General features: G+C 47.0%; 1 long non-coding RNA gene across 1 annotated transcript; it reads right to left on the bottom strand.

Annotated features, from left to right (window-relative positions):
* Positions 1 to 3,271: 3,271 nt before the first annotated feature.
* LOC104662352 lies at positions 3,272 to 22,173 on the bottom strand. Its single transcript, XR_004055471.1, has 6 exons — positions 21,967 to 22,173; positions 20,777 to 21,762; positions 13,855 to 14,065; positions 9,148 to 9,299; positions 7,045 to 7,164; positions 3,272 to 3,920 (listed from the first exon to the last, which is right to left on the bottom strand). It is a non-coding gene; the product is annotated as an uncharacterized LOC104662352 (long non-coding RNA).
* Between the last annotated feature and the right edge of the window lie 507 nt (positions 22,174 to 22,680).

Raw genomic sequence — 22,680 nt, 5'->3', positions numbered from 1 at the left:
GTGCACACAAGAGCAAGGCTGCACCCGAAAGCTCTGCTCCTGCCGGACGTCACGGACAGACCGCATGGCTCAGCCACATGGACCCTTCCAGGACTTCACGAGAGGGACCTCCGTGGTACACGGAATGATGTACAGTTCCTTCAGCCTCGAACAGACCACGCCCTCGTTACAGGGTCGGTGGTCCACCTCCTGCCATCAGCCCCCCCACCTCACCGAGGGTCTGCATCTGCATCTGTAATAACTTTGCTGTTTTACCCGGGTACTAAAATGCAGCATCGGAATGTTTAAAGGTCTTTAAATATCAACCCTCCAGGTGCAGTTCTTGGCACTTTAATGTGGTCACTCGATGCAGGCCTCACTCACAACTCTGAGGTAGCTCATACCTTTCCTACCTAACCAAGGAAGAAACGGAGGCATGGAAGGTGCAGCTCTTAAGGAGCAGATTAGGATTCAAACCAGTGATCTTCGTCACATGCTGAGCTACCTCTCAGGCTGAGATAACGTTCAAAATTAACCAGGTAGAACAGCGTTCCATAAATCATCCAGAAATGGTCCTTGTGGATGGGCCTGTGGTTATTCCCTGAAGAACAAGACCATTCGCCCAAAAATCCACCTGTGTCACACTCAAATGTTTACATATCCAATTATTTTTAAAATAACCCAATCAAGCATGTTCACAGCCATTTAGAGCCATATAGATTGTCTGCTTTGCTGACAATCAACCCAAGACCTCTGTCGACAAAGGGCACAGTGCCAGGTCCAGAGAAGGTGGGACAGAGACACAAACAGGAACCACTCCGTCCCTGGGAGCCTCGCTCTGATGGGCCGGCGAAGACGGGCACAGGCAGACGGCAGGCCAGGAGAAGGGGCTGCGCTGCCGGGAGGCAGTGCTTTGAGCTCTAATGGATGGAACACTGCTAACCAGCGAAGGTGGAGAGAGGGCACCCGTCTGAGAGGATGAAGAGGCAGCAAAGCACAGCTGGCCTCGGGGAACCGGAAGCCACAGGGACATCAGGCTGGGTGCTGCTGTCTGCTGGCCACCGGCTGGGGGACTGTACTGGGCCTGGAGGGACATCCCTGACACTCCCCACCGGATGCCAGGGGCACCCCCAGCCCCAGGTGAGAACCACGGATCCCATGGCGAATGAGGCCAGCCTGTGGGAAGTGGGGCTGGGACAGCTCTGCACAGCTTAATAGGAAAGTTGGGTTCTATTTTGTGGGGTTTTGGTCACGCCAATGGCTGGTCAGGGCTGTCCGTCAGGAAGTGATTTGAGGACAGATTAGAGAAGGGGCTGCCAAGGCCAGCGGGGCATTCGCTGCCTGGGTCCAAGGAAAAGGAAATAAAGGCTGGCGATATGACAGTGGGGGGGAGCACAGAGGGAAGGAACTGGTGGAGACACAGGACTGGCTCCGCACAGGGCCACGAGCAGCTACCCGGGGGTCGTCCTATTAATTCTCCTCAGGGCCCCAAGAGGCGGCTGTGAGGATCCCTCTCCTGAGGACAGAACTGCTCCAGAGCCACACAGCGAGGATCCACAGAACCAAGATCCGGGCCAGCTCCAAAGCGGGCGATCTTGACCCCTCACCCGTGGTCCTGAGGCAGGGATCAGAGCGCCCTGGACACACAGACCCTCCCAGGAACTGCAGAAAGGGGAAGCAGACGCCCCGGACCAGCGGCAGGACCCAGGGTTTCTGCCCTCCAGGGCACACTGGGACCAGCCACTGCACAGGTGGACACACGGTGCTTTAACCCGCGCTGGGGAAAGGAGCCCTAGCTCTCAGGGTAGAGACCGCAGCTCGATCGGGCCGGCCTCCCTGCTGGGCACAGCCTGAGCCACATGACCAAGGCCAGAGAGGATTACCAAGGTACACCTGGCCCAGCTTCCGGCAGCCCCCGACAAGGCCACTACCCTCACTCGAACAGCCCGGTCCATCACCAAGCCCCACCCTCTTTTGCCAGCCCTGCCCCCACAAGGCCCCGCCTCTCGCATGCAAGTCCCGCCCCCAAGGCTCAGCTTGCCTGCAGCCCCGCCCCACTGGCTCCACCCCATCGCCTGCAAGCCCCATCCCCAAGGCCCAGCTCACCTGCATCCCCGCCTACTAGGCTACACTCCTCACCTGCAAAGAGCCACCCCTCACTAAGCTCCCCCCATCACTTGCACAGCCCCGCGCAACATAGCACGCCCTTCCAGGAGCCCCTCTTTTCACCTGCGCAGCCCCGCCCTTCGCCAGGCCCCACGCCATCTGCATAGACACGCCTCTCGCCACGCCCCACTTCTCCCCTGCCCACTTCCCCCTCCTATCAACTGTCCACATCCTGCTGCTGGCCGCACCCCGCCCCTTTCGGCAAGCCGGCCGCGCCCCTTTTACCCGTGAGTGCGCTTCTCACCTTGCCCGCCTCCTTCGGCATGTCGGCCCCACCCCTCCCGCCCATCTCCCTCTGCACCGCCCTCCCGCCCGTCCCAGAGCAGTGGAGGCCCGCCCTTTTCATCTACAGCCTATCGCAGAGGACGTTGCCGTTCGCGCTGACCAATAGGAGTGGTGGCCGTCACGGCAAGCCCCGCCCCGCGCCCTACGTCGGGTTCAGTGGGGTCCCTCGCCAGCCCCGCGCTGATCAGACGCCATGTGGCGCGCGGCGGGGCTGTGTGCGCTGAGGCTGCTGAGCGGCGGGTGAGACGCTGCGGTAGGCGGCTAGAAGTGCTCCGCGTGCTGGCTCCCGGGAGAGGAAGATCCAGGGCGGGCCGGAGACGTAGGGGTCCGCGTCCCTGCGCCCAGGCCTGGCAGCTCCCCGCACTGTGGGCGCCCCGCACCCCAAGCCCGTGCCAGGGCCTTCCTTGGGCTCCCGCATCCGAGGCTCTGAGGCCGGAGGACCCCGGAGCTCCTGCGCCTTCCGGGGCTGGGGGCCGGGCCTGCCCGTGGCGCTCCTGGCAGGGCCCTCCATTTTATGAATAAAGGGAGATTTCTTGTGTTTGTTTTTTTTTTTTTTTTTTTGAGATGGAGTCTTGCTCTGTTGCCCAGCCTGGAGTGCAGTGGTGCGATCTCGCTCACTGCAAGCTCTGCCTCCCGGGTTCACGCCATTCTCCTGCCTCAGCCTCCCGAGTAACTGGGACCACAGGCACCTGCCACCACGCCCAGCTAAATTTTTTTGTATTTTTAGTAGAGACAGGGTTCCACAGTGTTAGCCAGGATGGTCTTGAGCTCCTGACCTCATGATCCGCCCAACTCGGCCTCCCAAAGTGCTGGGATTACAGGTGTGAGCCACCGTGCCCAGGCAACAAACAAGTTTTTATTCTGCTTGAGTGCTTACAAGAAGCTAATACTATACTTACTAGATAATTACAATCAAATCTATAAGCTTTAAGATTTTAAGTCATCATGCTTATGAAAAACATTATTTCCTTTTTTTATGGTGAAAAGATATACATATATTTAGAATCAGCCAGCTGTACTCAGTTTAGATGATCCCAAGTTTGTTGGCAACATCCAAAGCATCGTAATCAGGAGCCAGTCGAACATATGCCTTCTTCTCTCCATCAGGCCGAATCAGGATGTTGACCGTGGCCATATCCACGTCCCAGAGCTTCTTCACATTCTGTTTGATCTGGTGCTTGTTGGCTTTAACATCAACAGTGAACACAAGTGTGCTGTTGTCTTCTATCTTCTTCACGGCTGACTCAGTGGTCAGTGGAAACTTGATGATAGCATGGTGGTCAAGCTTGTTTCTCCGGGGGGTGCTTGTCCCAGGATATCTGGGCTGGAGTCCTAGTGTCTTGGGACGCTGGAAGGTGGGGGAGGTGCAGATCTTTTTTGGGGGGGGGGCTGTGGACACATTTCAACGCTGCCTTCTTGGCCTTTAAAGCCTTTGCTTCGGCTTTGGCTTTAGGAGGGGCAGGAGCTTCCTTCTTCACTTTTGGTGCCATCTTGTGGAAAGTGAAAAACATTATTTCAATAATAAGTTTTGTTTTTTTGTTTTTTGTTTTTTTTGAGACAGAGTCTCGCTCTGTCGCCCGGGCTGGAGTGCAGTGGCCAGATCTCAGCTCACTGCAAGCTCCGCCTCCCGGGTTTACATCATTCTCCTGCCTCACCCTCTGGAGTAGCTGGGACTACAGGCGCCCGCCACGTCGCCCGGCTAGTTTTTTTGTATTTTTTAGTAGAGACGGGGTTTCACCGTGTTAGCCAGGATGGTCTTGAACTCCTGACCTCGTGATCCGCCCGTCTCGGCCTCCCAAAGTGCTGGGATTACAGGCTTGAGCCACCGCGCCCGGCCTTCAATAAGTTTTTTTTTTTTTTTTTTTTTTTTTTTTTTTTTTTTTTTTGAGACGGAGTCTCGCTCTGCTGCCCAGGCTGGAGTGCAGTGGCCGGATCTCAGCTCACTGCAAGCTCCGCCTCCCGGGTTGACGCCATTCTCCTGCCTCAGCCTCCCGAGTAGCTGGGACTACAGGCGCCCGCCAGGTCGCCCGGCTAGTTTTTTGTATTTTTAGTAGAGACGGGGTTTCACCATGTTAGCCAGGATGGTCTCGATCTCCTGACCTCGTGATCCGCCCGTCTCGGCCTCCCAAAGTGCTGGGATTACAGGCTTGAGCCACCGCGCCCGGCCAGTTTTTTACAGTAAATCTGCCTAATAGTAGTTTCCAAAATATTTTTGGTAATTTTTAACCTTAAAGTTAAGCTAAGTAAGATATTTCCATTAAATATCTAGATCATTTATAAATAAGATACAATACTAAAACATTAATTACTGGACATAAGTAATTCAAGTTTATGTACTTTTGGCTTCTTATTTTTACAGAGAAACCAGATATTTTGGCCTGTTAATAAACATGTTTTTGCCTACCACACTGTACTATGTACTATGAGAAACTACCACACTGTACTGTGTACTTTGAGAAACATATTACTATGAGAAAACACATCCCGATGTTGGGAGACGGTATACTCATACATTTTCTAATCCACTACAGAATGCTAACATATGACAGTTTAAAACTGTCTATGTCCTAGTTTTCTCTGGAAAATAAAAGTATTAACATTATAATCAATATATGTAAATAAAACTACTAGAAACAGGCCAGGCACAGTGGCTCATGCCTACAATCCCAGCACTTTGGGAGACCAAGATGGGTGGATCATGAGGTCAGGAGATCAAGACCATCCTGGCTAACACAGTGAAACCATGTCTCCACTAAAAATACAAAAAATTAGCTGGGCACGGTGGCAGGCGCCTATAGTCCCAGCTACTCAGGAGACTTAGGCAGGAGAATGGCGTGAACCCGGGAGGTGGAGCTTTCAGTGAGCCAAGATCACGCCACCGCACTCCGGCCTGGGGGACAGTGCGAGACTCTGTCTCAAAAAAAAAAAAAAAAAACACTACTAGAAATAATAGAATAACTAGAGACAACTCTATGCAAAATATGTAAGAAAAGTAGGGCATGTTTTGCAAGAAAAATAGGATGTAATATTTTATAAGGAAAACCATACAAAATATACAAATAAAAAGAGATACCTAACCTTCCCTGTGTTATATTTGTATGGGTAAAATGTTATGTTTTCAGAAATTATATAAAATTCCTGGAAATTTGTCAACGTCCTCCTTATTCATGCTATGTGCTGGTATAGAGTTACGAGTCATAATTCCAGTTATTATTTTAAATGTTGTATGCCACAGAAAAAAAAATCAGATAGCTTTGTCAGTTGTGGTTTAATAAACTCTCATCAGATCTTTCATCACAGTCATTTCATACCTTTTGTCATTTAGATATTATTTCCCACTGATGCTTTCCTGAAAGCTCCTGCAATCAGCTACAGGTCAGAATGCTTGTCTCCAACACAGGACTCCCTCTGAGAGTCACCCGTCTGCTCACCGAGAGAAATGCGTATCTGAGTGCCTCACCGGGAGAGGGTAACTGGCAACTCAAAAGAATGAAACCATTTGTCTCTTATGTACCTATGACCTGGAAGCTCCCGGACTGGCCTTCTCTTCAAGTTGTCTCACCTTTCTGGAGTGAACCAAGGTACATCTTTCACACATTGATTGATGTCTCATGTCTCCGTAAAGTGTGTAAAACCAAGCTGGGCCCCGACCACCTTGGGCCCGTGTTGTTGGGACCTCCCGCGGAGGCATCACAGGCGCATCCTCAAACTTGGCAAAATAAACTTTCTAAAAAATCTGAGATCTGGCCGGGCGCGGTGGCTCAAGCCTGTAATCCCAGCACTTTGGGAGGCCGAGACGGGCGGATCACGAGGTCAGGAGATCGAGACCATCCTGGCTAACACGGTGAAACCCCGTCTCTACTAAAAAAAATACAAAAAATTAGCTGGGCGTGGTGGTGGGCGCCTGTAGTCCCAGCTACTGGGGAGGCTGAGGTGAGAGAATGGCGTAAACCCGGGAGGCGGAGCTTGCAGTGAGCTGAGATCCAGCCACTGCACTCCAGCCTGGGCGACAGAGCGAGACTCCGTCTCAAAAAAAAAAAAAAAAAAAAAAATCTGAGACCTGTCTCAGATTTCAGGGTTCACACATGTAATGTAGTATGTCAATGTTTGTAAGACAGACATTATTCTATCTGCTATTAAAAATACGCTGCCAATTAACCTTAGACTTTCTCAACAAAATTAAAAATGTTGATGAGGTACAACTAATATATTTAAACTTAAATAATGTTGCAAGTTTTAATATGCCTACTTTTCAATTTTTCAATACTATTTTTACTAATTTAACACTGTAAGAAAAATGAGTAATGAAAACATGAATAAAAGCATTTACAGGGGGTGCACATGTCTCCTCCAGCCTCTGCCCATCTCCAGCTTTCATCCCAACTGTCCTGACAGTGGCTCTAAGCATTTCTCCTTTCTCTATACCAAGATCTCCCCACTGAAGCAAACCCAAATTTTATCATGTGTTATGACATGCTGTGATGATGAGCAACCAAAGCCTTGAGGAAGGGATGCTTTTGTAAAACAAGACTTGCAGGATATAACGTGTGAAGTAAAGCCCATGGCAGATCTCCCTGTAGCACCCAGGGAGCAGACAGGAAGCTTTTGCCTCACCTTCCTCACTGGCCCGCAGCCACGTCCCCCCAGGTCAGTCTTGAGGACAATGAAACTCTGGTCTTCACTGTGGACACACTACCAGGTACTCCAAAACCATGGCCTCTTCTTGCATGGGTCCTGAGGAGAACAAAGCTCTGGTTCTAATCCTAACCCCAATCCTGTCTCTAGACTTTGACCCTGACCCTAAACCCTGATCCCTACACTGGTCCCTAATTCTGACCGTGACTTTGACCCTGACTCTGATCTTGACCCTGACCATGACCCCACCTCTAACCATACTTCCGGCCCTGACTCTGACCCAGACCCTAATCCTAACCCTAACCCTACTATTATCTTTACAATCTATCTCTACCCAAAAGCACTTTTTAAATTATTTAACTTCTTTTCCTTGAATTCTCTAAGGACATCCTAAAGGAGATGTCATTATGTATTTTGCAGTCCCTCTGAGTGGTATGGCTTCAGATAGGAAGTTCTAATACTTTGCAAGACATAAAAAGTTTGGAGAGTAACAGCACGAGGTTGTTAGGGATGCATGTTGGCATTCATGATAGTCATTGGTGCTGTTCTCCAAATATTTTCAGTTCAGTTTTTATGAATGCATTCTGATTATTCCAACCCATCTGCTTAAATTTTTGCATGACCACATAACTTTTTTTTTTTTTTTTTTTTTTTTTTTTTGCCAATGGAGGTGAGAAGAAATAACATGTGACTTTTTCAGGAGAAATCTCTAAGAACAGAGTTCTATTCAGCATGCTTTTTTCTCTTTTCTATAGCAATAATTTTAGCAATATTAATAGCTTCAAAAACTAACTTAGCTATTAGGTTTTTTAAAGTGTCTTTTGTCTTCCAGTTTGTAAGCCACACTGATCAGGACTACAGAGTTGAATTATTAGAAGGGATAAAGTAAAGATAATGCTTATCTTTTGAAAACATGAATTACCTGTTTAATGGGCACAAACAAGTTTTGTTCTATTCATCAGGTAATACACAAAACTTTACACAAAAAGTGAGGGTCAGGGAATGCAGAGAACACACAACTGACTTCATGGCAGGAAGATGAATCTTAGTGCTAATTCAATATTACTACTTATTAGCTGCAAAATATAATTGTATTTGAAATTTTTATCATGGACACTAACCATCATTATGGACACAGGATGGCCATTGACCAATGAGAAAAGATGGTGGTCATAACAACCAGCAGTGCCCATGGCACATCCGCCAGTGTGCAGTGACTGTCAGCTCCGACTGATCTGGATGTCTTAACAGCTTCATCTGTGAGTGACAGGATTGCCTGTGTCAATGGCTCTCAAACCTGGGTGCTTGCTTGAATCTCTTAAAGAACTTTCAAAAATATGTTCATCGCTAATCCACTCGTGCATCTAAACCAGCCCAGTAGCCAACCCCCAAAAGTTGGTCTGTGGTTTTATTAATTTGAGGTTGGGCCTGGGCATTGCAAAAAGCCTGAATGCAAGTGTCATCTGCCCATCAAGGCTTAAATTGTAAGAGCTGAGCAGGAGTTAGACAAGCTCCAGTAAGAGCGTCCCAGTCAGGAGGAATCATCCGACTGGAAACAGCAACATTCTTTAATAGTCCCATTAAAAAAGGAGAACCTGGTCCATATTGATTAACAGCTTGTTTAAATTCTTTGAGTAATGTAAAAGGAAAAGGCTCAAATGTAGCTATAATATTTCCCTGTTGATCTGGGGGGTGTATTCTAACAGGGAACTGCCAGGCCTCTATACCACCCTCTCTTCTAGCTTGCTGGATTCCTGCCTGAAAAGAACTGACCGTGGTCACTCAAGGTGCTGCTCAGTCACTGGGGCAACTACTTTTCACCCAGTGGCCTCTGGAAAAGAAAGATCTGGAGGGTCAGGCCACTCTTTTTCTTCAAAATAAGGAGGGGGCACAGAAGGGTGGGCATAAACGTCTCCCTCCTTTGCCACTTTAGCTTTAGCTGGTAAACAAACCTGCTCTGCCACTTCTTCATTATACTCTCCTTACCCCTTATTAGTGTGAAAAGGTTCCCAGGTGGAACAAACCAGAGTCCGCACTTGTCCCATGGTTACCCTGATGCTTTCAAGTTCCCCTTTTACTCACCACAGGGATTCCTTAAGAGTACTCGGGTGTCCTCCAGCTTAGTTCCACATTCTCCAACTGTCGCTCTGGCGACCTTCAACCTGGATTCGAGCCCCACGTATAGGCACCACTTGCCGAGACCAGCTCAGTCGTGGAGACCTAACCCAGTGGTGCTAGAGGAATTAAAGACACACACACACAGAAATATAGGGTGTGGAGTGGGAAATCAGGGGTCTCACAGCCTTCAGAGCTGACAGCCTCGAACAGAGATTTACCTACATATTTATTGACAGCAAGCCAGTGATAAGCATTGTTTCTATAGATTATAGATTTGCTAAAAGTATTACTTATGGGAAATAAAGGGATGGGCCAAAGCAAAGGGATGGACTCTGGCTAGTTATGTGCAGGAGGAGCATGTCCTTCAGGCACAGATCGCTCATGCTATTGTTTGTGGTTCAGGAATGCCTTTAAGCGATTTTTTGCCCTGGGTGGGCCAGGTGTTCCTTGCCCTCATTCCGGTAAACCCACAACCTTCGGCGTGGGCATCATGGCCATCATGATCATGTCACAGTGCTGCAGAGATTTTGTTTATGGCCAGTTTTGGGGCTAGTTTATGGCCAGATTTGGGGGCTTGTTCCCAACAATTTGGGAAAACAAAGAGTGTGAGAAACGGGTAAAATTTAGATTTTAAAAAATGTTCAGGGCCAGGCATGGTGGTTCATGCCTGTGATCCCAGCACATTGGGAGGCTGAGGCGGGAGGATCAGAAGGTCCAGAGTTCGAGAACAGCCTGGCCAACATGGTGAAACCCCGTCTCTACTAAAAATACAAACTTAGCAGGGTGCAGTGGCAGGTGCCTGTAGTCCCAGCTACTCGGGAGGCAGAGGCAGGAAAATCACTTGAAACCAGGAGGCGGAGGTTGCAGTGAGCCGACATCACATCACTACACTCCAGCCTAAGAGCAAAACTCCATCTAAAAAAAAAAAATCTTCATTCACCATAATAGGAAGTCATTAGATAATATCTGAAAACTCATAAATTTAAAAATTGCATAGGGCAGGGCACGGTGACTCACACCTGTAATCCCAGCACTTTGGGAGGTTAAGGTAGGCAGATTGCTTGAGTGCAGTAATTCGAGAGCAGCCTGGGCAATATGGTGAAACCCTGTCTCCATTAAAAGAAAAAAATACAAAAAATTGGCCAGGTATGGTGGCGTGTGACTGTAGTCCCAGCTACTCAGGAGGCTGAGGAGGTGGAGTCACCTGAGCCCGGGAGGTGGAGGCTGCAGTGAGCCAAGATTGTGTCACTGCACTCCAGTCTGGGAAACCGCAGTGTCTGGAGACCCTGTCTCAAAAATAAATTAATTAATTAAGTAATTAAATATTGTATAGTAAGATGTCAATGGACGATGGACTAGAAAGCTACAGCCCCTTCTTTCCTCACAGAGACACGAAGTTAACAACAATATCCTGACCAGAATACCTCTGTGAGAATCCTATAAACAAGCTGAGAAATTAGAGCACCTAGGCCATTGTAAAACCAAGAAGGGATTTCAGTGAAAAGGGAAGGATAATTCATAGCATTTGGTGTGTCCATTAGTGCTGCTCCCCTATGCCGTACAGTACAGAGCAATCAGGAGAAAATTCTTCACACTCAAGCTCTCCCCTTGGAACAGAAACAAAAGAGCTGATCTTTCACCAAACATTTGGACTCGTGTGGGGGCTGCCCAGGGGGCTGCTTTCTGTTTCACCCGACTCAAAGCACTGATGGGATTAGCACCAGAATTTTGGAAGCCACTAAAAACAGAGGGAAGAAGCACACTAGAACCGCAGTTCTGCAGCCAGATGCCAGGAAGAGCAAGAGATCAAAACAGGTTCAAGAAGTTTTAGGCCGGGCGCGGTGGCTCAAGCCTGTAATCCCAGCACTTTGGGAGGCCGAGACGGGCAGATCACGAGGTCAGGAGATCAAGACCATCCTGGCTAACATGGTGAAACGCCGTCTCTACTAAAAATACAAAAAACTAGCCGGGCGACCTGGCGGGCGCCTGTAGTCCCAGCTACTCTGGAGGCTGAGGCAGGAGAATGGCGTGAACCTGGGAGGCGGAGCTTGCAGTGAGCTGAGATCCGGCCACTGCACTCCAGCCTGGGCCACAGAGCGAGGCTCCGTCTCAAAAAAAAAAAAAAAAAGAAGTTTCAGAACTCCAGCCAGGCGATTGGTGAGGGTCTTCCTCTGCATAAAGCCAGTAGGCAAAGACTGTAAGAGGCATTTGTTTTTTAGATATTCAAATCTCAGTTAAAAAAAAAAAAAGGTTACAAGGCACACAAACAAACAGAGAAACAAGGCCCAATAAAAGAACAACATAAAACTCCAAAACTTGACCTCAGCCATGCGTGGTGGCTCACGCCTGTAATCCCAGCACTTTGGGAGGCCAAGGCAGGTAAATCACTTGAGGCCAGGAGTTTGAGGCCAGCCAGGCCAACATGGTGAAACCCCATCTCTACTAAAAATACAAAAGTTAGCTGGGGACTGCATAAAGAAAATGTGGCACATATACACCATGGAATACTGTGGAGCCATAGCAAACAACGAGTTCATGTCCTTTGCAGGCACATGGATAAGGCTGGAAACCATCATCCTCAGCAAACCAACACAGGAACAGAAAACCAAACACCACACGTTCTCACTCATAAGTGGAAGTTGAACAACAAGAACAAATGGACACAGGGAGGGGAACATCACACACCAGGGCCTGTTGTGGGGTTGGGGGCTAGGGGAGGGATAGCATTAGGAGAAATGCCTAATTTAGATGATGGGCTGATGAGGGCAACAAACCACCATGGCACGTGTATACCTATGTAACATACCTGCACATTCTGCACATGTATCCCAGAACTTAAAGTATTTTAAAATATACATATAAAAGTCACAGGATGTTTGTGATAGTATCTATTACACTGATGTTGCCATCACACAGTTGACTATGTGGAGAATCCAAGTGAAATTTCTTGCAGTTGTTAGAGACATGGAAAATCTGTATTTCCAGATAAAAACTCGAAAATTTTAGAAAAACATTCAGGATTTACAGTCTAGAGCTCTAACACTGGAATCTTTTTCAACTTTAAAGTTTAATGATTTACTAAAATCTAAAAATAGTAGGTTGCAGATGTATTTAAACAGTGTGCCTAGGTAGTATGTTTATATATTAAGATTAAAATGGTCTTCTAAAGTTTACTTATTCTAATATAACCTTTATTGTTTCATGTAGACATATCTTTCCAATTCCCAGGATAATTTAAACAATTCAAAGTAACTACTGACTTAGTTCTAGATTGGGATAGCTATTTATGCATTCAAAGCTTTAGATATGTATTTCAAATTAGAAATGTGTGCTGGTTGTGGAAAGTTGACTTAGAGCCTCAGGTAAGTTTTGTTTCTGTTTTTGTTTTTCTGAGATGGAGTTTCACTCTTGCTGCCCAGGCTGGAGTGCAGTGGCACAATCTCGGCTCACTGCAACCTCCTCCTCTCAAGTTCAAGCGATTCTCCCGCCTCACCCTCCTGAGTAGCTGGGATTACAGGCATGCACCACCACGCCCAGCTAATTTTGTATTTTTAGTAGAGATGGAGTTTCTCCATGTTGGTCAGGCTGGTCTCAAACTCCCGATCTCAGGTAATCCACCCGCCTCAGCCTCCCAAAGTGCTAGGATTACAGGCATGAGCCACTGCGCCCGGCCACCTCAGGTAATTTCTTTTCTCCATGTGAACACATTGCTTTCGATTGATGTTATGCCCAGAGCACATGACTAATAAATACCCTTTGAATTAAATGAGTGATTAACTATAAATATCACAATACATCTTACTGGGCATAATTAGATATATCTAGTCCTTGCTGTGACCTGAGAAAGAAATTCTTTTCATTAAATGTTTAATGTCTCACCCTGTTCATACGGCTGGAGTTACTGACTCAGTTTGATGTGAATTCAGTCTTATAAAAGACCCATCATTATAACCTGCTCTTATGCTTCCTGTAGTATTGGAACTTCCAACTTGTAGGCAAAATAGATACGCTTCATATTCTTAAAAACCACAAGAGGCCGGGCTCAGTGGCTCATGCCTGTAATCCCAGCACTTTGGGAGGCCGAGACGGGAGGATCATGACGTCAGGAGATCAAGACCATCCTGGCTAACACAGTGAAACCCATCTCTACTAAAAATACAAAAAAGCCGGGTGTGGTGGTGGGCACCTGTAGTCCCAGCTACTCGGGAGGCTGAGGCAGGAGAATGGCGTGAACCCGGGAGGCGGAGCTTGCAGTGAGTGAGATCGCGCCACTGCACTCCAGCCTGGGCAACAGAGCAAGACTCCGTCTCAAAAAAAAAAAAAAAAAAACCACAAGAAATCTCCCTTTATTCATAATAAACATAGAATTAGGTATTCTATTAAACCGAACAACAGAACTAACTGGGAGTGACTGCATATGCTCTATCACAAATTGCCTGAATGTCCAAAAAGGTCAGTGGGCCATTTCACTCCATGCTATGCCACAGGCCAACCACGAGGGCTGTCAGTGACTCACTGCGTGGGTCACCCAGGGCATGTGGTGCTGAGGCTGTCAAACAGCAAGACGGGGCTGCATCTAAACTCAGGCCTCTGCTAAGTGTCCGAACTCGGGCAAGATGCTAAAGACTTTAGAGACGTTTCCTTTTCTATAGATGGGGTTATAACACTCACCCTGTCAGGTTCTCGTGTGTGTTGACACGGCCAGCACGTGACACACCAGGGGCAGAGTTGGATGGGAACCGTCTTCCTTAGACAACATGGTCCTCATAAGCATCAACAAAATAAGGAGAGCTGGAGAGCAGGGTGTCTCCAGCTGTGTCAGGACTGCAGCAGGGACTCAGCAACAGTCAGTCCCTTTCTCTTGTTTCATCCAAATCATACACTGAAAAAAAAAGGTGGGGTTATCATGGATGTTTATATGGATTCCTGGGATCAGGCAAATACACCTTTCCTTGTCATTCCTTCAAGAGTTATGTCGACACAGAAACTTGCACACAAATGTTCAGAGCTTTATTCAGGATTACCAGAAACTGGGGGCAACCAACATGTCCTTCAGTAGGTGAATGGCTAAATTCTGGTACCTACAGACAATGGAATATCATTCAGTGAGAAAACAAATGAGCTATCTAATCATGAAAAGGCACACAGGGACCCAAAATGCATACCACCAAGTGAAAGAAGCCAAAAAGGCTGCATGCTGTATGATTCCAATTACATGACATTTTGGAAAAGGGAAAATTACATAGAGAGTAAAACACTCCATGGTTGACAGGGGTTGGGGAGAGGAAAGGATGGATGGGCAGAGAGCCCGGGCTATTCAGGGCAGTGAGACCACTGTGTGCAATTTCACCACAACAGTGGACCCACAACAGCGTGCAGATGCCCACACCCATTGAATTAAGACCACAAAGAGGTATTAATTACATCAACTATGAACTTTCATAATGAAATAAATCATGTTTTTTTTTTTGTTTTGTTTTTTGTTTTTTTTTTTTTTGAGACGGAGTCTCGCTCTGTCACCCAGGCTGGAGTGCAGTGGCCGGATCTCAGCTCACTGCAAGCTCCGCCTCCCGGGTTCACGCCATTCTCCTGTCTCAGCCTCCCGAGTAGCTGGGACTACAGGCGCCGCCACCTCGCCCGGCTAGTTTTTTGTCTTTTTAGTAGAGACGGGGTTTCACCGTGTTAGCCAGGATGGTCTCGATCTCCTGACCTCGTGATCCGCCCGTCTCGGCCTCCCAAAGTGCTGGGATTACAGGCTTGAGCCACCGCGCCCGGCCAAATCATGTTTTTTAAAAGTGGACAGTTTTGCTCAGTTACTGTCTACTTTCTGAAATGGAGACGGTGGAGTGCTTCCACGGTTGTGAGGATAAAAATAGCTTAGAGAATGTAATAACTAAAATACGTGCGTAAACATTGTTAAACTATTTTATTCTCATTAAAAAGCATTGCTTAAGTCTATTTACATTTAAAAATTGAGCAAGGAGTGCAAACACATTAACATAATTCTCCTCTAGCTCCACTCAGAAGTCAGGACTCTCCTCTTGCACCTGCGAAACACAACCTTTTTCAGCGTCATTAAAATATTTCAATGGGAGGATTGACTTTAGACTCAACCTGTGTTTTCTCCCCTGGAAAACAAAGGTTTTATGAAACAAACGAAGCCTTTACCGTCCTCAACCGAAACACTCAGACATCTGTGGTGTCTGCTGTAAGTGCCACCAGGCTCTCCTCTGAAATCTCGTAATGGGAAAATAGAGACTGTAGATTCTTTTAGAAAGGGGAGAATCAGAACAAATGTCAGGCCGGGCGCGGTGGCTCAGGCCTGTAATCCCAGCACTTTGGGAGGCCGAGACGGGCGGATCACGAGGTCAGGAGATCGAGACCATCCTGGCTAACACAGTGAAACCCCGTCTCTACTAAAAAATACAAAAACTAGCCGGGTGACGAGGCGGGCGCCTGTAGTCCCAGCTGCTTGGGAGGCTGAGGCAGGAGAATGGCGTAAACCCGGGAGGCGGAGCTTGCAGTGAGCTGAGATCTGGCCACTGCACTCCAGCCTGGGCGACAGAGGGAGACTCCGCCTCAAAAAAAAAAAAAAAAAAAAAAAAAGAACTAATGTCGAAATGCCACATCCTCATTCATAAACACCTTCTTTTACAAATTCCACAGGTTTTGTTACTTTGGAATTAATATGGGCCTATTTTCTTTTTTTTTTGAGACAGAGTCTTGCTCTGTCGCCCAGGCTGGAGTGCAGTGGCGCAATCTCGGCTCACTGCAAGCTCCGACTCCCGGGTTCACGCCATTCTCCTGCCTCGGCCTCCCAAGTAGCTGGGACTACAGGCGCCCACCACCTCGCCCGGCTAGTTTTTTTGTATTTTCAGAAGAAACGGGGTTTCACTGTGTTAGCCAGGATGGTCTCAATCTCCTGACCTCGTGATCCACCCGCCTCGGCCTCCCAAAGTGCTGGGATTACAGACGTGAGCCACCGCGCCCGGCCTATGGGCCTATTTTAAACTGTATTTATTAATTTAGCATGAACTGTTCAAATTCATTCTGGATCCTGAGCCGATATCCAGCAATGCTGGGTGTGCGCCTGTGAGAGTCACCAGCCCTGATGAGTCTCAGGTTATTGTATTTATAAAATGAAGGTTAGGCTTCCTCCAATTTTTTTAAAACCATTTTTAATAGTAAAAACTTCTTTTGTTGTTACATAAAAATGTACAAGAAAAACTCAAACATTACCAGTGATAATCATTTTATTAATATAAATCATTTTATGAGCTCAATTTATGACTTAATTATAAAATAAATAAGCAACATGAGGTGCCATTATACAATATGGTAATCATACTTTCCTACTTTGTTTATATGTTATTGATAAATCTTGATGTATACAGAAAAGTAGTTTCAAAGAATAGTAATTTACAATAATATCTTGACTTGTAATTTCAGGGACTTTAAAAAAATTCCTGCAACTGCTTTTTAAAGGTTCTAGAACAGTTTTCTATGTCTTACAGCTAAATAACTACAAAGAGCTAACTCTTCTCACATTCTGTATTATAAATATGTAAGTCAAAAAAGGAACAGACAAAATCCTAACAACACATGCATGAACAAAGGGGCCTTGGCTCACATTTAATTGCATCTGCCAATGCACATAGGTGACAGCAGAATTTTTGTGTGTAATTTTACGAGTGGATTGCTGTCAAAATAAAAATTGTCTACTATCTCTATTCAGTGGTATATTTGCACAAATGGTAAACATATTCAGAGATAGTGGGAGAAATTTATTTCATGGCTTACAAGAAGACAGGTTAAGTTGGGACACTTAATTGTTTCATTAATGCTACATTTTATAATGGGCTTGTACAGGCGTGGTACTTAAATGTATTGTAACAACTTTTAAATGCTCAGTGTTACAGATGGAATTACTGGAGAAAGTACTAACTGATATTACAACTTTTAAATGCTCAGTGTTACAGATGGAATTACTGGAGAAAGTACTAACTGATATTACAACTTTTAAATGCTCCATGTTACAGATGGAATTACTGGAGAAAGTACTAACTGATATTTCCTGTGCGTGTGCTTTGAAGGCACCAGGAAATAATAAAGCCGCCCTTTTTCCTTTTCCCACCTATTTCCTGAAGGCCAAGCTGTGCTTTTGCAGATTAGGCCTCTCTGTAACACACACACACACACGGACACACACACACACACACACACACACGCACGCATATGGCCTTTATGGTTTCAAAGGAGGAAAAGGGAATTTGCCTGGATAACTCTCACCTAGGTATTTTCAGGGGAGATCTAGAATCATCTGAGGGGTTAAGCTGGACTAACCAATGGAAAAACAAAATGAAGATACTGGGGAGATATTCCCAGAACAGTAGCATTCCTAATGGGCCAGGCCCTAGCCACATGCAGTTCCCCAGATGTGGTTGGTGTGGCCAAGGTTCCGGCATGTGACGGCTGCCTTCCTGGCACTTCTTGTGCTGTGAGGAGCATCCCCTCCCCAGTGCCAGGGGCAGTGGTCCTCTCACCGCCTTCAGAGTAAAGGGCCAGCAGTTGGCAGTCACAGGAAAAGTAGTGAGACAGGAAGGTGAGGAGCATGAAGTGCCACCATCCCAGCCTCCAGTGTCTGGCATAGAATATGACGAGGAACCTCCGTGAATTGGAATCTTCCATATCTTCACACATGTGAGATTCTGCTAGGTGTAATTTGACTTATAAAAAGAAATAAATATGACCTTCTTGTATCTAAATATTGTAGAAGAGTTAATGATTGTAACCTGGATGTTTTAAATTCTGAGATGCTATTAAATCAATATTCATCACAAATGTATTGATAATTTTTTAGAAGAACAGAAGAGATCTCATCATATTTAATGCAGTGTATCAATTGTAAGATACATGCTAATTCCAGAAAAAGTAAAGCATAAAAAAAAAGTCTGTCTTAGAATGGAAAAATACAGTAAACTATTTTTAACTAGAATTTAAATGCAACATTTTAGGATATGAAGCCATCAACTCATTTTGAAAACTACTGGCTCAGATGACCTCAGCGATAGGAAAACTCTAAAAGGTCACGAATCTGATAATGAGATAATTTTCTGTGTCTTTGCCTGAGAGTCTGTCTGAAAGTGGTGCAGTTTTTACAGAAGAGGAATAACGTGTCCCAGACTGAGAATGCTTCCTGGGCCACCATTCTGGGCAATGCTTCAGTGTGGAGTTTTAGCAGTGAGTATTCAGAAACAGTGGAATACTTTGCACTTTTTATAAAAAAGATTATCTTGTCTATTTTCCTTTAAATATGCAGCAGAAGTTTACTATTATACAACTAAATTATGTGGGTTCTCTAATTGCCCACTTATTCTACCTGGATTAACGTGGTTTATTTCACCTTGATGCTTTTAAAGACAAGCATGTGCTGTGTGAGGGTTAGAACATGAGCCATAAACAAGGAGGGTGAGATGGCAGTGCCTCCCCAAAAACGCAGTACCTCAGGGCCTGCGCAGGGAACACTGCTATGAACCTCAACACTTCTGAAATGGCTGGACATCTCTGCATGAGCTTTGGTTACCCAGTTGTTCCATTTATTCTTATATTTTACAAGTATTTAGTAAATTCTTGAGCTAGGCCATGTGGTCTACCGAAGGAATAAGATATCTGTTGTTACTATTTTATTTTATTTTATTTCAATAGTTTTGGGTAACAGGTGGCTTTGGTTAAATGCTAAAGTTCTTTATTGACAGTTTCTGAGATTTTGGTCCACCCATAGCCCAAGCAGAGTACAATGTACCCAATGTGTAGGGTAATATCCCTCACCTCCCTCTCACCTTTCCCCCCTAAGTCCCCAAAGACCACTTATCGTTCTTAGGTCTTGGAATCATCACCATAGCTTATGTCCCACTTATAAGTAAGAACATACAGCATGGAGTTTAGGTCAACAGAGGGCTCCAGGGGATGGGTGGGGCAGGCCAGGACATAAAAGAGGGCCAAGAGCCAGGGTTACCCAGAAGAGGGTGGACCCATTTTGCCAAGCACCCTAACCCTAAAAACTGTAACACTTACCCTAAACCCTAACCCTAACCCTTAACCCTAACCTTTAACACCTTACCATAACCCCAACCCTAACCCCTAACTATAACCCTAAAACGCTAACGCTAAAACCCTAACCCCCAACACTAAACCCTAATCATAACCCTAACCACAACCCCAACCCTAACCCTAACCACAACCCCAACCCCAGCCCCAAGCCTAACCTTAACCCTAACCCCTACCCCCAGCCTTTCTTACCTTTTACATCTGTCCAGATTCTCCAGTAGAAGCAGGGACCCTTGGTTCCCAGGTGTGCACCACTGCATCTGGCACAGGACTCCGTATCAGTCCCCAAATAAGCACCTGAATGCTCACAGTGCAGCCATGCAGTGGAAGCCCAGGGTGTATTCTCACCTCCAGAACCAGGGCCCAGCGCCCGCATCAGGCTGATCAGGGCTGAAGTGAGCTGTGGCACCCAAGGTCTTCGTAAGACCAAGGCCACGTTATGCCTCCTATCACAGAGCGAGACGCAGCAGCCTTCGAAGTCAGGGGCCCTTCCCTGATGACACTCCAAGCACAAAGTACTGGACTTTCACACAATGAGGCTGCACACAGTATTCTGTTTAAATCCCCACCTAGGCCACTGGGAGAAATGGTGATAGAGGGACCCTCGTGTTGCCCTGTGGTATACATGCTCTGGTTCATACGACTGCAAGCCATTTACAAGAAACTCAAGCTGAAACACTACTTGTTTCCAACTTCTTGTTTGCAGAGGACTTACAATTTACACTCCAAAACAGACAGCCACAGAGCACACTACTTCTCCTCTGAAGTCGCTCTGAGGGCCTCCGCATCAGTCCTAGAACTGGAAGACTGGTGGACAAGAACTGGGATGTTGATGGGGCACTGGATACTTGCTGGACACCAACCTCCTCTCACCTAACCTTACAGACGGCCCAGATCTCACCTGCCCAAATCAGACATGTTAACACACACAGCTCTCAACAGCAGGACTTACAGACACAAAACTCCAAGGTAAAGGATTGTCTCAACTCCTTGGTGTCTCAACGAACTAAAACACTGCCTAGCGCAAGTGCACCATCAACCTTATTCACTAAATAAACCTCTGTATATTTTATTCATCTTTGATTGTGGAAATGATATGAACAAAAAGATGTTTTATAAATTGGACTAAAGACCTTTGAGGTGTCTTCACAGGATCCTATCTGGTGGACCCCCAAATCTGCCAACACAGAGAAGTCATTCGCAAACACGTGCAGGGCAGAGGCCAGACAAAACCATTTCTCTCAGCCTCATAGTGGCCTGGCAGTCACAGGAATGGCCATGTGGGGTCTGGCCTGTACGAGGAAGTCAGGCTTTTGGTTTGAGGCACGCTACTGCACCACAAAACCAAGTTCTGCCTAACAAAGAAAAAACAGCCCACTCACTCTCCCTAATATCCCAGGTGGTAATCTAAGAACAATATCTGCTTGACACCCCTCCTGCTCCACCCTCCACATCCAAGCTATCACCAAGGCCCTGGCAATCCTACCTCCTAAATGTCTCTCAAATCCACTTCTCTCCCTTCGGTGTCCAGGCCACCAGCATGACTTCTGCGTGTGTGTAGCAGCCTCCTCGCAGGATCTAAAAATGCAAATCTAGTCCTAGGCTCTGTGCAAAGAAATCTTGGGGCCCCAAAATTACTAAGCTAAAGGGAAAAGTGAAGCTGGGAAGTGCTCAGGGCAAACCTGCCTCCCATTCTATTCCAAATCACCTATCTCCTCACTAAGACAGGTGCACATCCGATCGCCTCCTTTGGAGAGGCTAACCAGAAACTCAAAACAACGCAACATTTGTCTGTCACCTACCTGTGACCTTGGAAGCCCCCTCCCTGCTTCCAGTTGTCCCCACCTTTCTGGATGGAAGCAAGGTGCTTCTGACATGTATTGACTGACGTCTCATGTCTCCCTAAAACCAAGCTGTGCCCTGACCACCTTGGGCACTTGTCGTCAGGATCTCCTGAGGCTGTCACGGGTGCACGTCCTCAACCTCGGCAAAATGAACTTTCTCAATCACCTGAAACCATCTCAGATAGTCAGGGTTCACAGCTCCCTTTCCCGAACCCTCCCAGGAGCCCCACATGGGCGCCCAGATCCTGCATGCTGCTGTGGCCCAGGCTCACCTGGAGCAACTCGACTCTTCCTTACAGCCTCATGAAACTTTCAGTTCCTAAAGCTGTTTAGCTTGTGAAAGGAAAATGAATCTGAGGGCCCAAAAATCACTAATCTAAAGGGAAAAAAGCTGGGAACTGCTTAGGGCAAACCTGCCTCCCCTTCTATTCAAAGTCACCCCTCTGCACACTGAGATAAGTGCATATCTGATGGCCTCCTTTGGGGAGGCTATTCAGAAACCCAAAAGAATACAACAGTTTGTCTCTCACCTACCTGTGACCTGGAAGCCCCCTCCCTGCGTCGAGTTGTCCCACCTTTCCCGACGGAACCAACCTTCATCTTACATATATTGATGTCTCCTGTCTCCCTAAAATGTATAAAACCAAGCTGTGTCCCGACCACCTTGGACACATGTCGTCAAGACCTCCTGAGGCTGTGTCCCGGACGTGCGTCCTCAACCTTGGCAAAATAAACTTTCGAAATTGAATGAGATCTTCTCAGATAATCGGGGTTCACAAGTCCATGTATGTGGACATCCCCTGGGGAAGTGCCCCTCCTCCACTGAGCTCACCCGCGTCTTCCTCGTGCGTTTTCTTCAGAAGATATTTCACAGCTACTTGGTCCACATCTGTCGGCCCTACAGGAACCGCTGTTCTCCACAGGCACATAGGCAGCGTACCTACTGGGCTGTGTGGAGAGGAAGAGACTCCACTCCTAATTCCCACAGTTAAAAACAAAGGTCGACAAGTGGAGAAATTTGCTAACCCAAACCCTAACCCTAACCCCAACCCCAACCCCAAACTGAACCCTAACCCAACCCCAACCCTAAACCCAACCCCAACCACAACCCTAACGCTAAACCTAACCCTAAATCCTAACCCCTAATCCTAACCCCTAACGCTACCTCTACCCCAACCCTAAACCTACGCTAACCCTAACTGAACCCTAACCCTCACCCTCACCCTCAACCTGCCCCTGCCCCTAGCCCTGACCATAGCCATAGCCCTAGGCCTAGCCCTAACCCTAGCCCGAACCCGAGCCCTAGCCTGAACCCGAACCCAAACCCTAACCCAACCCCGACCCCGACCACCACCCTGAAACTAACCCAAACCCTTAACCCGAACACTTAACCCAAACCCTAACCCGAACCCGAACCCAACCCTAACCCCAACCCTAACCCTAGCCCTAGCCCTAACCCTGACCCTGACCCCTGACGCTGACCCTGACCCCCGACCCTGACCCTGACCCGAACCCCGACCTTTAACCCAAACCCGAACCCGAATCC

This window comes from Rhinopithecus roxellana, chromosome 20 (genome assembly GCF_007565055.1).
Source record: "Rhinopithecus roxellana isolate Shanxi Qingling chromosome 20, ASM756505v1, whole genome shotgun sequence".
In the NCBI taxonomy this organism is placed as follows: Eukaryota; Metazoa; Chordata; class Mammalia; order Primates; family Cercopithecidae; genus Rhinopithecus; species Rhinopithecus roxellana.
Note: the sequence above shows the minus strand (reverse complement) of the source record. Positions and strands in the feature narration are given on the sequence as shown.